Source organism: Pteropus medius, unplaced genomic scaffold, assembly GCF_902729225.1.
Source record: "Pteropus medius unplaced genomic scaffold, Ma_sr-lr_union100, whole genome shotgun sequence".
Classification (NCBI taxonomy): Eukaryota; Metazoa; Chordata; class Mammalia; order Chiroptera; family Pteropodidae; genus Pteropus; species Pteropus medius.
In genome coordinates, this window is record NW_024355990.1 from 2,169,031 (window position 1) to 2,181,877 (window position 12,847).

The 12,847-nt window shown below is 61.6% G+C and overlaps 1 protein-coding gene across 1 annotated transcript in view; it reads left to right on the forward strand.

Annotated features, from left to right (window-relative positions):
- The first annotated feature begins 1,208 nt into the window (after nt 1–1,208).
- RBFOX3 (RNA binding fox-1 homolog 3) overlaps nt 1,209–12,847 on the forward strand; it is a 307,062-nt gene continuing 295,423 nt past the window's right edge. Inside the window, exon 1 of the mRNA XM_039859861.1 lies at nt 1,209–1,260. The gene's annotated coding sequence lies outside the window, so the exon portion shown is untranslated. The remainder of the gene's footprint in view (nt 1,261–12,847) is intronic.

Below are 12,847 nucleotides of genomic sequence, written 5' to 3' on the forward strand. Positions count from 1 at the left end.
GCAGTTGGGTTTGGGACAGTCCAGGCCCTCTGGCCTGCCTTTGGTGCTGAATGCCAGCCACCGGCTAGCTGTCCATGGGTCTCATCCCGCCAGCCCAGAGGGTCCCCGACTCCACAAGCCCTTGGCCTCAGCGTTCTCTGCTCCCCCCCCCCCCCCTTCCCCCCCCCCACCCCAAAGGCTAGAAACTGCCCCAGACCCTACACCGGGCCCTTCCCCTGGGTTGGGAGATCCTGGAAGTGGGGAGACTACCTGCTTTTCTGATTTTCGCAAACCCTTAATAAGCCCCTGACAGTGACAGCCCCTTTCTCCCACCAGGTGGAAACGTTTAAATCGGGTTGGGTTGGCAGTCTGGACAGACGCCAGGGCAGTGGGCCCTGCGCTGCTGGCTCACGCCCTCTCCCCTCCTCAGGAAGGCAAGGCACCCAGTTTCAGGCCCTAGTAAGGGGATGGGCAGACTGGAAGAGGAGGCGCCAGGCTGGCTGGCAGAGGAGTATGGGGGTCATTCAGCCTCCCTGCCCTGAGCCCCATTTCTGGGGATCGCAGGTGTTGTCCTTTCTCGGCCAGGGCGGTGGGAGGGCAGGGGTCCTGATAGGGGCTGCTGGCCCCCAGGATCGCGGGGCGGGAGGGAGGGGAGGCGGGGCTCTGGACCGGAGGGCGGCGCTCGCGGGGACCCCTGCGCCTCGCTCACCGGCCAGGTGCCGCGCTCCACGGGGTTGGTGCTGTGGGCGCCAGGGCGCATCCGGCCTGCGCTCAACCAGAGGCGGCCCTCGGCGGCCCTCCCCGCCCCGCTGCCCTCCCCGGCCGCGCGGCCACGGGAGCCCCCTCCCTCGCAGTGCTGCGCGCTCCGCGCTCCGCGCGAGCCTCCGCGTGCTCCTGCTGTCTCCTCGCTCCAGCCGAGCGAGCCAGAGGAACCGGGGAGAGGGAGAGAGAGGAAGGGGGAGGAGAGAGAGGAGCGAGGAAGGGGGGTGAGAGGGAGAGAGAGAGAGGCAGGCAGAGAGGCGTTGAGGGGAGAGCGAGTGCGGAGCGCTGAGCCGCGGGCCGCTCCGGAGCCGGCAGAGCCTCCTCGGACAGCGGCCCCCGCCGCTCGCGTGGTCGGAGGAGACGCAGCCGCCGCAGCCCGAGCACGGCCCCGCTCGCCCCTCGCTGCTGGCTCGCCGGTGCCCGCGCGGCCCCGGGACGCTGCTGCCCGCTCGGCGGCCGGGATGCAGCCAGGGCCTGGCTGCCGGGCCCCCGTCACCTGCCGCGGGGAGCGCTCAGCCCGTGAGTAGCCCGGCCCTCACCACCCGCGCTTCGCCCTGCGGCAGTCATTACCATCGCCATGAGCCGGCTGGGGGCCGTGGGGGTGGTGGCATGGCCTGGGGAGGGGAGCACGGCACCCCGCAGGGGAAGGCGGGGCTGCGCAGCATGGCTGGGGACCAACCCGAGGGCGCATGGGGAAGGGTGGCGCCCTCGGGGTCAGGGGTCTCTGCACAGGGTGGGAGCTCCCAGTCTTTCCCGGGCTGGGGTTGGGACACGTGGCCTAGCCGGGGGCATGGAGGGGCGATTTTGTGAATGGAAGGGCCCTGGGGTCGGGCTCCATGGAGACGCAGGGTAGTCCCGTGCGCTGCTTGGTGGTGGTGGCGGCGGCGGCGGCACAATGCCCGGCGCCGGGGGAACTCCCTGGCGGGGGGCCGCCGACGCGCGAGGAGATCCCGGCCCGCAGGGCGCATCGGGGGGCCGGCCTGAGTCCACGCGGGTGGGAGCAGGGGTTGGCGGCCCCGCGGGATGCAGTGCGCTTCCCTTCTGGCACTCAGCCGTGCCCAGGTCCCCCGGGAGGAGGCTTCGTTCATGGAGGAGTCGATGACCCAAAGGAGTTGTGGGGAGGAAGGGGCTCCCACGGCTCCCTAGGGGGCCCTGGCCGCAGCTCCGTGCTGTGTGGGTGGAGCGGCGGGGGGCGTGAGCAGCCGCGCAGGGTCCTCCAGTGGGTGGGCTGGGGGCACTGCGGCCGAGCGAGTCCCCGGAGCGGCGGCAGGAAGGCTCCCGCGGGAACCCGTACTGCTTCTGGAGCTTCGGCCAACTCCAGGGGCCAGCGCAGCCCTGCTAGGGAAGCCGGCGCGAGGGCGGCCGGGCACACCCTTGGCCTAAACTTTTGGCCCGGTGGCCCCGGCAGGCGGTGGGGATCACCGGGTCCCGAGTTCGCCCCCTCCCCCTCCCCAGGGCTGTCTCTCGCGTTGCCTTCGGCGGCTGAGCGAGGCTTGGGTAGCAGCCTTCTCCCAAGGCAGAGCCTTTCCTGGCGCTCATCCCCTTCGGGGCCGGGGATGCTGGGGCCCTCACCCAGTCCCAGCGGGGACACTAGGACCCAGTCCTGTCCCCGAGTGGCCCGGGGATCCGGGGTTTCCCGTGGGATGGGGGTGTTCCTGGGAGCCCAGAGCTCTGTCCCCCCACCCCAGTGCAAGGAGTCTAGCGGGGTGGGGAGAAACTCCTGGGTGACAGAAACTCATCTGTCTCAGCTTTTGGTAGGGTCTAGATTTATTTTTTACTGGTCACTTTAAAAAAGGACTCCCGCTGCGCTGCTCATCATGATGCGTAGGACGCCCGGAGGTGGGGGCAAATAGGGACGCGCGGGGGCGGGGGTGCTCCATCCCTTGGGCGAGACCCCCACCCCCACCCCAGATGAAGCCGCTCCTCGGTTCCGCCAGGTCGCCAATTTCCTGCTGAAATACAGCTCGGCTCAGGGACGCCCTGGGCGCGCGCACGCGGGAGCGGGGCACTTGGCGCCGAGCAGGGACGGGCCAGTGGAGGGGGGCTGTCGGTAATGAGGTCTTTCGGCCGGTAGCCGGCTTTGGATTTACTGGTCTGCAAAAAAATAATAATTTAAAAAAGTATAAACATTTCGACGGAACCTGCTCGTTAAGTGTGCATCGTGGATTTGGGCGGATGTCTTAATTAGGCTGCGTTGTTAACGGGGATATTACACTAATTAAAACCAGACCCTCCAGGTGAGTGAAAATTGCGAGGGGAGAGGGGAAAAGTTGCCGCGAAAGCACCGCCTGATGCAAGCGGGGTGCAGGCGGCTGAAGGCCTCCCCCATAGGGGAGTGCCTGGGGGCGGGGGCTTCAGGGGCCCTGTTGGCTGGAGGGGCGCCCCTCCCTCCCTGTCTCCAGGTGTGAGTGGGGAGCTGCTTTGGCGCTGAGGACCAAGGCTGCCACCCTAGTCCCTCCCCAGGGACTGCAGGCCTCCCAGGGTGGGCCCGGGGTGCACCTCACACTCCTGAAGCAATGCTTAACCCCTCATTCCACAGCTGGGAGCTTCGGGGAGGGGCAGAGCGGCCCCCAGTGTGGGTGAGGCGGGACAACCAGAAGGGTTAGGGAGCAGAGGCTGAGTTGAGGGGCGCACTTGCAGAGAGGCAGCTGCGTGTGAGGGGGAGGGTTTGCCAGTGCGTGTGGGCTGGTTGCACTTGGGGGTGGGGTTTCTGGCACCAGTTCCAACAGTGATCCCCTCCCCCATAAAAGAGCACTTAAATCACTGCTCCCGTTCACTCCCTAGGGGCCAGGGTCTTAGACCTGTGTCTACCCCGCAGGCCTCGGGGGGCCCCCTAGGTCTCCCCCAGAGTAGCCAGGAGTCCAGGAAAGTCCCAGCAGCCCTGGCCCCTGGCCTTCGTTGCAAATGCCGCTCGCCCAGTGCCCTGGGACGGGAGCCTTAGCAGAGCCGGTGGAGGTGGGAGGGGGCGGGGGAGGGAAGGGTGCAGCGGGCGCAGCAGCACCAAGGACAGGGCCCGGGGTGTGCAGCCTGCCCTTGCCTCCTACCTTGTCCTGGGGCTGCTGGGGGCGCTGTCGGGGCCTGGCCTCAACCTGCTGGGGGAAGGGAAGGGTTCCCCAGGCCCATTCCCGCTGGGGTGCCCAGGGCCAGCAGACAGGCTGGTGGGAAGACTCGGGGATAGATACTGTTCCAGAGCGGACCTTCAGTCATGTTCTGCCAGCTCCTCAGCCCCGAGCACTGGCGATGGCTCCTCAGAGCGTGGAGAGGTGTCGTGGACATCATATCCAGGAATTAGCCGGGATGGTAGTGGCCCAAGAACGTGCCATCTCCAGGTCTGGCTCCTCGCCAGCCGGGTCCACCATGGGCACAGCCTTCTCTGACAGCCCCTACTCAGCCGCAAGCCGAGGCCCCGTTATTCTGTGGTATGTGGAAGTTGGAGGCCGGCTCCTAACGGCGGGGGTCCCAGTGGGCCTGTCCCACCTCCACACACACCCAGTGTGGTTTGCCGCATGCCTGTGGAGTCAGGAGTGAAGGCATGTTCGCAGGAAGGAAGCTCCTGTCCCACCTGAAAGTGTCAGGGTGGCAGTGGCGGGGGAAGGAAGAGGGGTCTGGCTTGGCGGAGCAGGCGGGTGGCTTGTCCGAGGGCCCGGAGCGCAGTACCGCCTGGAAACTGAAATGTTTTGCAGTGGCTGGGTGGGGGGCTCACCGCCTCCAGCCCGGCTGTCTGCATCCTGCGGTTGTTGGTGGTTGTCTCTCTGTGTTTATTAATTTCCACACTCTTGCTTGATACTCTGTTATCAAGACAAATGGGACCTGACACGCAGCTGACATTGGGTGAGGAATTTTTTATTTTTAAACAAGTGAAGGGGAAAAACCATCTTGAAACTCCTCCTCGGCCCCCGAACGGAGTCGCTCCTCCTGGGGCCCCCTCCTTTCCCTGCACCCCCACCTGCGGCAGCCCTTTAATTCTGCACGAGGTACCCGCGGCACAAACACAGCTCCCTCGCGCGTGCGTGTGCACGGTGGGCTGCGGCCCCCACGTCTGTCTGGAGAGCGGCGCGTCGTTTCCGCGGCTTCGCGCGGCGTCCGCGCAGCCCGACCGTCTTTGGGCGCGTCGTCTCTGAGCCCTCGCGGTCTCTCTTTTATTGCTAACGTTCTGGTTCTGTCGCTCTCTGTCTCTCATGATCTGTCCCTCTTCTTCCCTTCTGTCCCTTCCCCCTCTACCTTCTGAGCGGTGTGGGCACTTAGACATCTGTGACAGTTGAGGACAGCGCATCAGCTCGTAGTGGGGTTGGCGGTGGAGCTCAAGCGCACAGTGGGGTCCATTCTGTGTTGGGGATGCACAGGCCGAAAGATGAGTATCTTCGCTGAATGAAGTACCTCGTGACGTGGACTGATTCGGTTTGTAAAAATGCACATTTTTTTAAGTGCAATGCACTTAGTAAATTAGCTTGTTGTCACAGTTTCTCCAGCACATGAGTTAACACCGAAACATGCCTTAGAAGGTGACTTGAGATAATAAAGAGCATAAAATCTGTTACTTTATTTGAAACTGTTTCCCCGGATGGGGGGTGGGGTGGGCCAAGCCCATAGGGTATAAATTGCATTTTGGAAAGTGTTGCCAGGTCCTAGTTGGAGCAAGGAGCCACTGTGAGGGACAGCCAGCCAGGAGGGTCCTTAGGCCAGAGCAAGGACTGTCAGTTTTATTTTTAATTTAGGGGCCTAAAGATGTCAGTTGTGTGGCAGGGACATCTTTTAGATCTAGCCTCCACTCTTTCTGTGTGGCCCAGGGCTGGTTCCACCTGGGAGGCAGATGATAACTTTTCACTGAGGTAGAGGGGATGGGTCGTCCGGGTCTGTCGTTTCTTTTGAGGTCCAAGTGCAAAGCAGTGCTTACTGCATACATTTTGAGTAGAACCTCAGCACGTTGCTTTGGTTGTTGGCTGCACTGAAAGCTCCTTCGAGGTTGCAGAAGGGCACTGTGCCCGGCCCCGCCAGGCTCCCTCCCGGACCCACACACCTGGCCGCAGCTCCGTGTGCGCAGGTCTCTGCCAGGTGTCTGCCGGGTGCTGGGGAAGTGAGCCAGCTCTTCTGGTCCAGCGTAGCCCTGGGCTGCGACTGGAAACCAGGAGGAGAGGCAGGTGGTCAGGTATGTCTTTTTTAGCCCTTTGAGAAAACAGTCCCACTCACAGATGAGGTGCCTGGGGACAGACACCTGTTACCAGCCAGACCCTGCACACTTTTATCAAGTTCCTTTTGAGGGGCTAGATGAGACCATAACATATATTTTGTATGCAAGGGAGGAGAATCCCTGTGTGCCTTTATCTCTCCGAGGCATCTTGACTCACTTCAAAATTCTCCCTTCGCCAAAACGAATGAGCAAAAAGCAACTCAAACCGCTAGATAAGACCCTTCCTGCCGGGCCGCTGATACAGCTGTGCAGGCGGCGCGCTCCGAGTTCTGCCTGTGAGTAGTTGGAACGCTGCAGCCACGCTTACCGGTGTCTCCTTGCTTTGACACCCAGTGACACCAAGGAATGACGCTGGCAGGGAAGCGTGGCCCTCCGGAGTCGACCCTCCCGGCCCCCCGCAGTGTGTGTCTTTGGGTACCAGGCAGATGACGATTACTGAGCTGGGTGTCGTATCTCAGGATAGTTTTCATTTAGACAAGGATGATAACACAGAAGCACGTCGGGCTCGGCAGCGAAGGCGTTTTATGTAGAAATGGGAACCTCTGCTGAAGCGAAGGAAGGATCGTGAAGGTGGAGACGGTTTGGGGAAAGATGTAAAGAGATGCAAATACCTGGCTGTATTTAGAAATGGTTTCTGACTAAACTTTAGTAGTTCAGAATCCTTACCGAATATAAATTAGAGGTTTCTCTACTGGATTAGATAGAAAGTAACACCTGTGTTTTCTGGAACTTTCAAAGATTAGGTGCTCCAGGGTCTGGTCATGCGAGCTTCTGGGCACCTTGAAATCAGAGCTCCTGCTGGTGGCTCTTCCCCTGCCCCCTCTTTGTGGGGATAGCAGGTGGCCTTTGTAAACTGTTTTCGGCAAGAGGTATTAAGGTGATGTTAACACTCGGTCACACCACACACACCATTGTTTCCCTGGGCTTCCCATCGCCCTGAGGTCCAAGAAGTGAGAGGGAATAGAATGGTACTGCAAACTGGGTCTGTGGACGGGCTTCTGCGGTGCCACCCCCCACCCCCTGGGGGTCTGGTCCGAGTCTGTGCTCAGCCAACCTCCCTGTTAGCGGAGCCCCCCAAGGCCGCCCGCTCGGCTGGCCCTCCGGGACGTACACATTCAGATGCACACTTAAATGGACCCTGATCAGAGCTGTGAGCTAATCACCTCTTTCCAGACCCCAAGCCCATCAGGGTGGCAGGGCAGCCTGTCCACACTGTGCAGTGAGCAGTGGGCACATGCCCCGACGTGCCGTGCGGGCTGTGTGAGGCTGGGAGCTGACTGCAGCATGCCGTGGGCAGGGGGCGCAGACTTCCCAGCCCTGTGACCCAGGCGGGCACTTAGCCCTCAGTCTATTCAGCTGAGAAATGGGGAGAGAACACCCGCGAAGGGCCGGTGCACAGGAGGCACACTGCAGTCGGTGCCGGCTGTCTGTCGAAGGAGGAGGCATCTTGTCAGAGCTAAGGAATTGGATGCTGCACTGTTTGCTACGTCCACAAGGAGATGACGCTGTTTTAAAATGGTTCCAGGTAAAATCGCAGGTGCCGAGAGAGAAACAAGCCTCTGCAGTCTGTGGGTGAGGGCTCCTTAGCTCGGCGGCCTGGAAGGGCCCCCGGGAGGAGCCCGCAGCTCCTGTTCTCAGGAGCACCGTATGGCCAGGCAGAAGGATGTGAGCGAGGGCCTGTCTGGGGGGCTGGGGACCCAGATGTCACCTAGACCCAGGCATCCAGGGTGGATGGGCTCCTGCCCGCCTGTGGTGTGTCACCTGAATGGGCCACCGCCTCGTCCCGCGCCTCCACTGCAGGCGGACTGTCAAGGGAACCACGGCGGGGGACGCTCCGTAGCCGGGCTCAGCAGCAGCCGTGCACTCTAGGGACCGGGGCCTGGGTCAGTGCCAGCCGGATTTCCCGTGAGGGGGCGGGACAGAGCGAGAAGATTGCGACCCCACACCCCAGGCCTGCCTGGGCTCCTCGGAGCCTGTAGGTTGCCGCCATGCCACGCACTCTCGGGCCAAGCAACTCTGTCCCAGCCCCGCTTTCAGTATGGGGACACTTTGGTTCTCAGATCTCAGGTGTGACAAACCGAAACACGGTTTTGCGAAACTCATTAGAAATAAACTAAGAGCAGCTGTCTTTCTAGAATGCATGCTCTCCTTCATTGGAGAGACTGCTATGATGCCATTAGGCCTGGCTGGGGTCCCCACTGCAGGGACAGGCGGGGCGGAACCAGAGCACAGGGGACTGCTCTTACAGGCAGGGGGCGCGGCGGAGAGTGCTCGCTGCTGGCCCCTCAGGGGCGCTGTCCATGGGACACTAGTCAAGGTTGTGGAATCTTAGCAGAAAAGAGACGTGCTGGAAATTTGGGGTGAGAATTATTATTTTCGGGGGTGTAATGCTATAATCAGCACGGCCAGACAGCTAACACTATATCCGCTCTTACCTACCGGAGTCCCTTCAACACGCTGACAGCTGCGAACCTTTAACTGACGGCCGTAGAGAGGGATGGAGAAGCTGGAGGCTGGTCTCGTTACCTGTGCCTAACTGGGGAAGCCCTGTGTCTGTGTCTGGGACAACTTTACAGCATGACGAAAAGGCACCTCCCAGCGACCACATTTTTCTTTTCCCCGGGCAGGTCTCCCCTGGGACAGTTAAGGAGAATGCATCTAGAATCTGCATTCTCTTTGCTCTTCCAGTGTCCCCAGGACCTTCCCACACATCCGTCCTGGTGGAAGGTGCGTGTCCAGCCGTGCACGTGCGCTGTCGGCATCGCCGTGACCGGCACGGCTGTCCTGGCTGGCCCTGCTTACGCGTGGGTGCTTTGCCACTTAGGCTGAAGTCTCGTTTTAAAAGTAGAACTGTCTGTAGCGAACAGATGGGCAAGCCTGAAACCGGGTCACCGTTCAGGGTATCGGTGTTCGCGTGTCGACAGTCCCGCCTCTACCCCTCCTGCCTCAGAAGTCACCGTGGAGACTGACTTAAAGGGAACTGTCCCCTTCCTGTCACGGACACAGTAGTGTGTCCTACTCACATCCTAGGAGAACTTGAAAGGCCAGACTTGGAAATTTCAAGCCCCATGGCCAACTTTTTGGGAAGTAACGAGGGCTGGAGGACGAGGGCCGCAGCGGAGGCGTCCACGTAATCGTCATGAATCGTCACGACCGTGACGTTCGCCACTTCGCAGCACAGTGAGATCGGCCGGAACCACAGAGGGTGTCGGGTCTGTTGGAGGGGAAGGAGGCGTGCTGGGAGCCTGGGCCCAGCCTTCTGGGCCAGCGCCAGTTTCGGGGCTCCGTGCCCCTAGTCAGAGTCCCGTTGCATCCATAGTGAGGGCTGGGTGAAGACGTCCCCTTTCCTCCCTGGGGTGTCCTTTCAGAGCTGTGCTGTTTTCCAGTGAGGGGGTGATGCTGAGACTCCCCTCGCCCCGTGTTCCACCCGCTTTCTTGGAGTTAGACTGCTTGAGAGCTGGGGCCCCGGGGGCCCATGTGTTGGTTGGGGCCTGGGAGGGCGTGGCCCAACACGCTGCAACTCCTGCCAGCGCCCACGGAGCCGCAGCGGGGAGCCCTCCGCAGTGTGCAGCAGCAGGAGCTCCCACCTGGCCCTGCTCCTGACCCCCGCCCTGCTTCCTCCAGCAGGGTGCAGGTCAGGCGCTGGCAGTGGCAGGTCAAGCCGCTGAGCTCAGAGCAGCTGGGAGGGAAGATTTCCGGTTCCTCCCTGCCCCGCTGGGCGGACAGCTAAAGCCGCAGGGCTGGAGGAGAGCGGGGTCAGTACGCGTCAGGACGGTCAGCATAAATCGTCACCTTCACTTAGACAGCTGAGCCAGACTGCTTCCTGGGACCTGGGAGGCAGGAGGCCCCTTGGATGTGGGTTCGAAGGCTCCAGAATAGACTCTTGAAAGGTCTGATATGCTCTGAGCTCCATCCTAGTCCCAGTAGGGGGCCTCAAGACCCTGGGGATCTCCTCATAGAAGGAGGAGGATCTGCAGGGCCCCGGGCAAGCTCCAGATGACACATTTGCAGGCCGTTTTACCTCCTAAGCACCTGGCACCCACGAGAGCTACAGGCGGACTGTCTGTAGGCCAGAACAGTGGATGCCAACCTGAGGGTGTGCATGCTGCGTATGCACACGTGTTTCTGCATGTGTGCAGGGGCACGGTGTGTGTACGCGTGTGCGCATGTGTGCCTGCACATGCACACGGCATGTGCACACACCTGCATGTATGTGTGTGCATGCGTAGTGTTCTGTGTGCACATGTGTGTGCTCACCTCGTGGACGCTCCCAGGCTCTGCTCGTGTGCTTGAACCCACACAGCCCTCTGCCAGGCTGCCAGGAGCCCTGCCGTCCTCCTCCTCCATTTGTTCTGCGTCTGAGTTCCGAGCCTTGAAGACGCTGGCAGGCTCCTCAAGGAAACTTTGTCTTTGTGGAAACGAGGTGCCAAGTGCTCCTCAGCCCTCCTACTGGCTAATTGATGATATGATCCCGCGTGGGAGCCCTGTCATTTCTGGAAACACTCTTTATTTCATGTGTTTCTCCGCCCCCTTCCCCGCCCCCTCCCTCCTCCCCACTGGGGTCTGGTTTCCACGAGCGATGGGGCCGCTCCACGTGAGGCAGCGGCCGTGGCGATCGTGGTATTCAGCCAGCCAGCAGCCAGGCCTCTCGTTAACGTGGATACTACAATTATGTGCGCTGAAGGCTGAAAAGGCCGTTAGGGATTTTCTGCCTTTTAAAAGTGTTCCCTTTTCCACAGCCATGTGCCCAGCCCTTCGGCACCACAGCTGTGACATGGAGCTTTGCAGTGGCAGGCGCTCTTGAGCGGGCCCATCCTGGGTCAGACAAACGAGGCTGGGACTGCAGACCTTGCGGGGGTGCGGCCCGTTCGTGTTCTGTGCAGGCGCTTCGCAGACAGCCCGGCGGGCCAGCGGGCCCCTGCGCGGACGGCGTGTGCGCGTGCGCGCGCGCGCGCCCCGTGCGCACGTGGGCGTGTTCCCGGGCATCGAAGGCCCGCCCTCGTCGGCCTCCGGGAGAGGGGTCGGTGTTCAGGGCAGCGGCTCCCATTCGCCCCCACCGAGGCCGCCTGGGCCCTTCGAGCGGCAGCGGGCGTGCCCGAGTGGGAGCAGGACGCCGTTTGTGGGGGTGTGTGAGTTTGTTTGTGACTGCGCATGGGGGTTAGGGTCTTGCAGGGCATGCCTGGCCCTCGCCCTACCTTGGGAGACGTGTGAATGGTTTCTTGGGACTTGGTTGGGATCCCGAGGGGTCTGGATGGCCAGTCCCAGGACTCCTCGGGAGGATGAGGGGCCGAGAGGGGTACGGGTGGGAGGCGCCCCGGCTCAGGTCACCCCACAGAGAGTGGCCCTCCTGGAGAATGAGCTCGGCCTTCTGCCTGTGGTGCTCAGACGAGATAGCTCCTCCCCCTCGGGAGGTAATTAGGAGTCTGCAGGCGGTGCCTTGCACACTGCACCCAAAACCTCGTAAAAGCATCACTCAGGGACCTTGTTATCTTAAAAAGGAGGGAAAGAACCTGGCCACTCGAGCACCAAATAACAACCAACAGCTCACAAACTTATTTTTTTAAACTGCCCCGAAGTTGCCATGGTTACTCGCATGCGCAGTTCCCCCGGTGTCTTGGTCTAAGGGGCGGCCTGGAGCAGGCGTTAAGCCCCGGCCCAGGCCCGGGGCGGTGCGTGTGCGATGCGTGCTCGCCTGCCCGCCCGTGAGCCCGTTGGCGCGCGGTGTGGGGGGCAGCCGGGGCACCGCCGCGGCTGTCCAGGACCGTGGAATGTGGTGTTCTAGTGTAGTGCTTCTGAGATGCTGGAGACAGAATTTGTCTCCCACGCTAAAGTAATTATAGCCGGGAGAACAGAAAATACATCACTCCAGGTCCTTAACAGCGAGGAGGGGGTGTGAGCGCGCGCCTCGGTCCCTGTGTCGGTGCTGGCTTCCTCCGGAGCACTTGTTTGTCCCTGGCGACGTGTGTGAGGGCAGCCACAACTGGAGGTGTCCCTGTACCTGTTGGCTGGAGAGCGTGTGCCCAGACCACCCTATGGGATGGTGAATTTCTGCAGGGTTTTGGGAAAATTGACAGAGATGGTGGGAAAGAGTGGGCCAAGGCAGGAGAAAGCCAGACCCAGGTTCCCTGGCCAGATCCTGTTTGCTCCCTAGAGAGCGGGGTCCTCAGGATGGGTCGAGTTGTCACCCTGCTGTCTGCTGGGCTCCTGGGGACCCCCCTGCACACCTACGTTCGGGCTTGGCCTGTGTGGCCAGAAAGCAGCTAAAAAAAGAGGAGACCAGGCCGTGGGCCAACAGTGTGCCCTGTCACCGCCTGCTTCGGGGCTCGACTGACCTTCTACATGGATGGACAGGAAGGCTGGCTGTTTTTATGTCTGGGGCCCTGGGACTCCGGCGATGTGTCGGGCGTCTGCTTTCTGCTGGTCGTGGGGTGAAGCTGTTCTCTTCCCTTGGGAAGGCAGGAGCCAGCCCAGGCTGTGTGTGGGCACTCAGCAAGTCACGGTGGTAGTAAATTCTGGATGTTGGGGATGACAATGACCGATGAGAGCCACGTGCTGGACCACGTGGTCAGGATTAGCAGTGGGGACCCCAGAGGGCTCATTTTTGGCTGGGGCCCTGGTTTCCTTCCCTCGAGCCTGGCCAAGAGCAGAAAGCCCTCCCGCAGCGGGGCCCCCCCGGCCAGTCCTCACGCCTTCTAAATAGGCCCCTGTGTCTGGCCCAGCTCGGCCTCCACGGCACCCCCTTCTTCACCGACTCGCAGGCTGCATTTTTTCACAGATGGGGGGTGACCTTGGGCTCTGCGCCCTTGTGGCTGGTTCACCACCCTTGTGGCCGGTTCACAAGCCTGTGTGATTCTTCGAGGGGACATCCGTGTTGAGTGAGCCCAGGGGCCTTGGGGTCTTCTCATGACGTCCTTTATA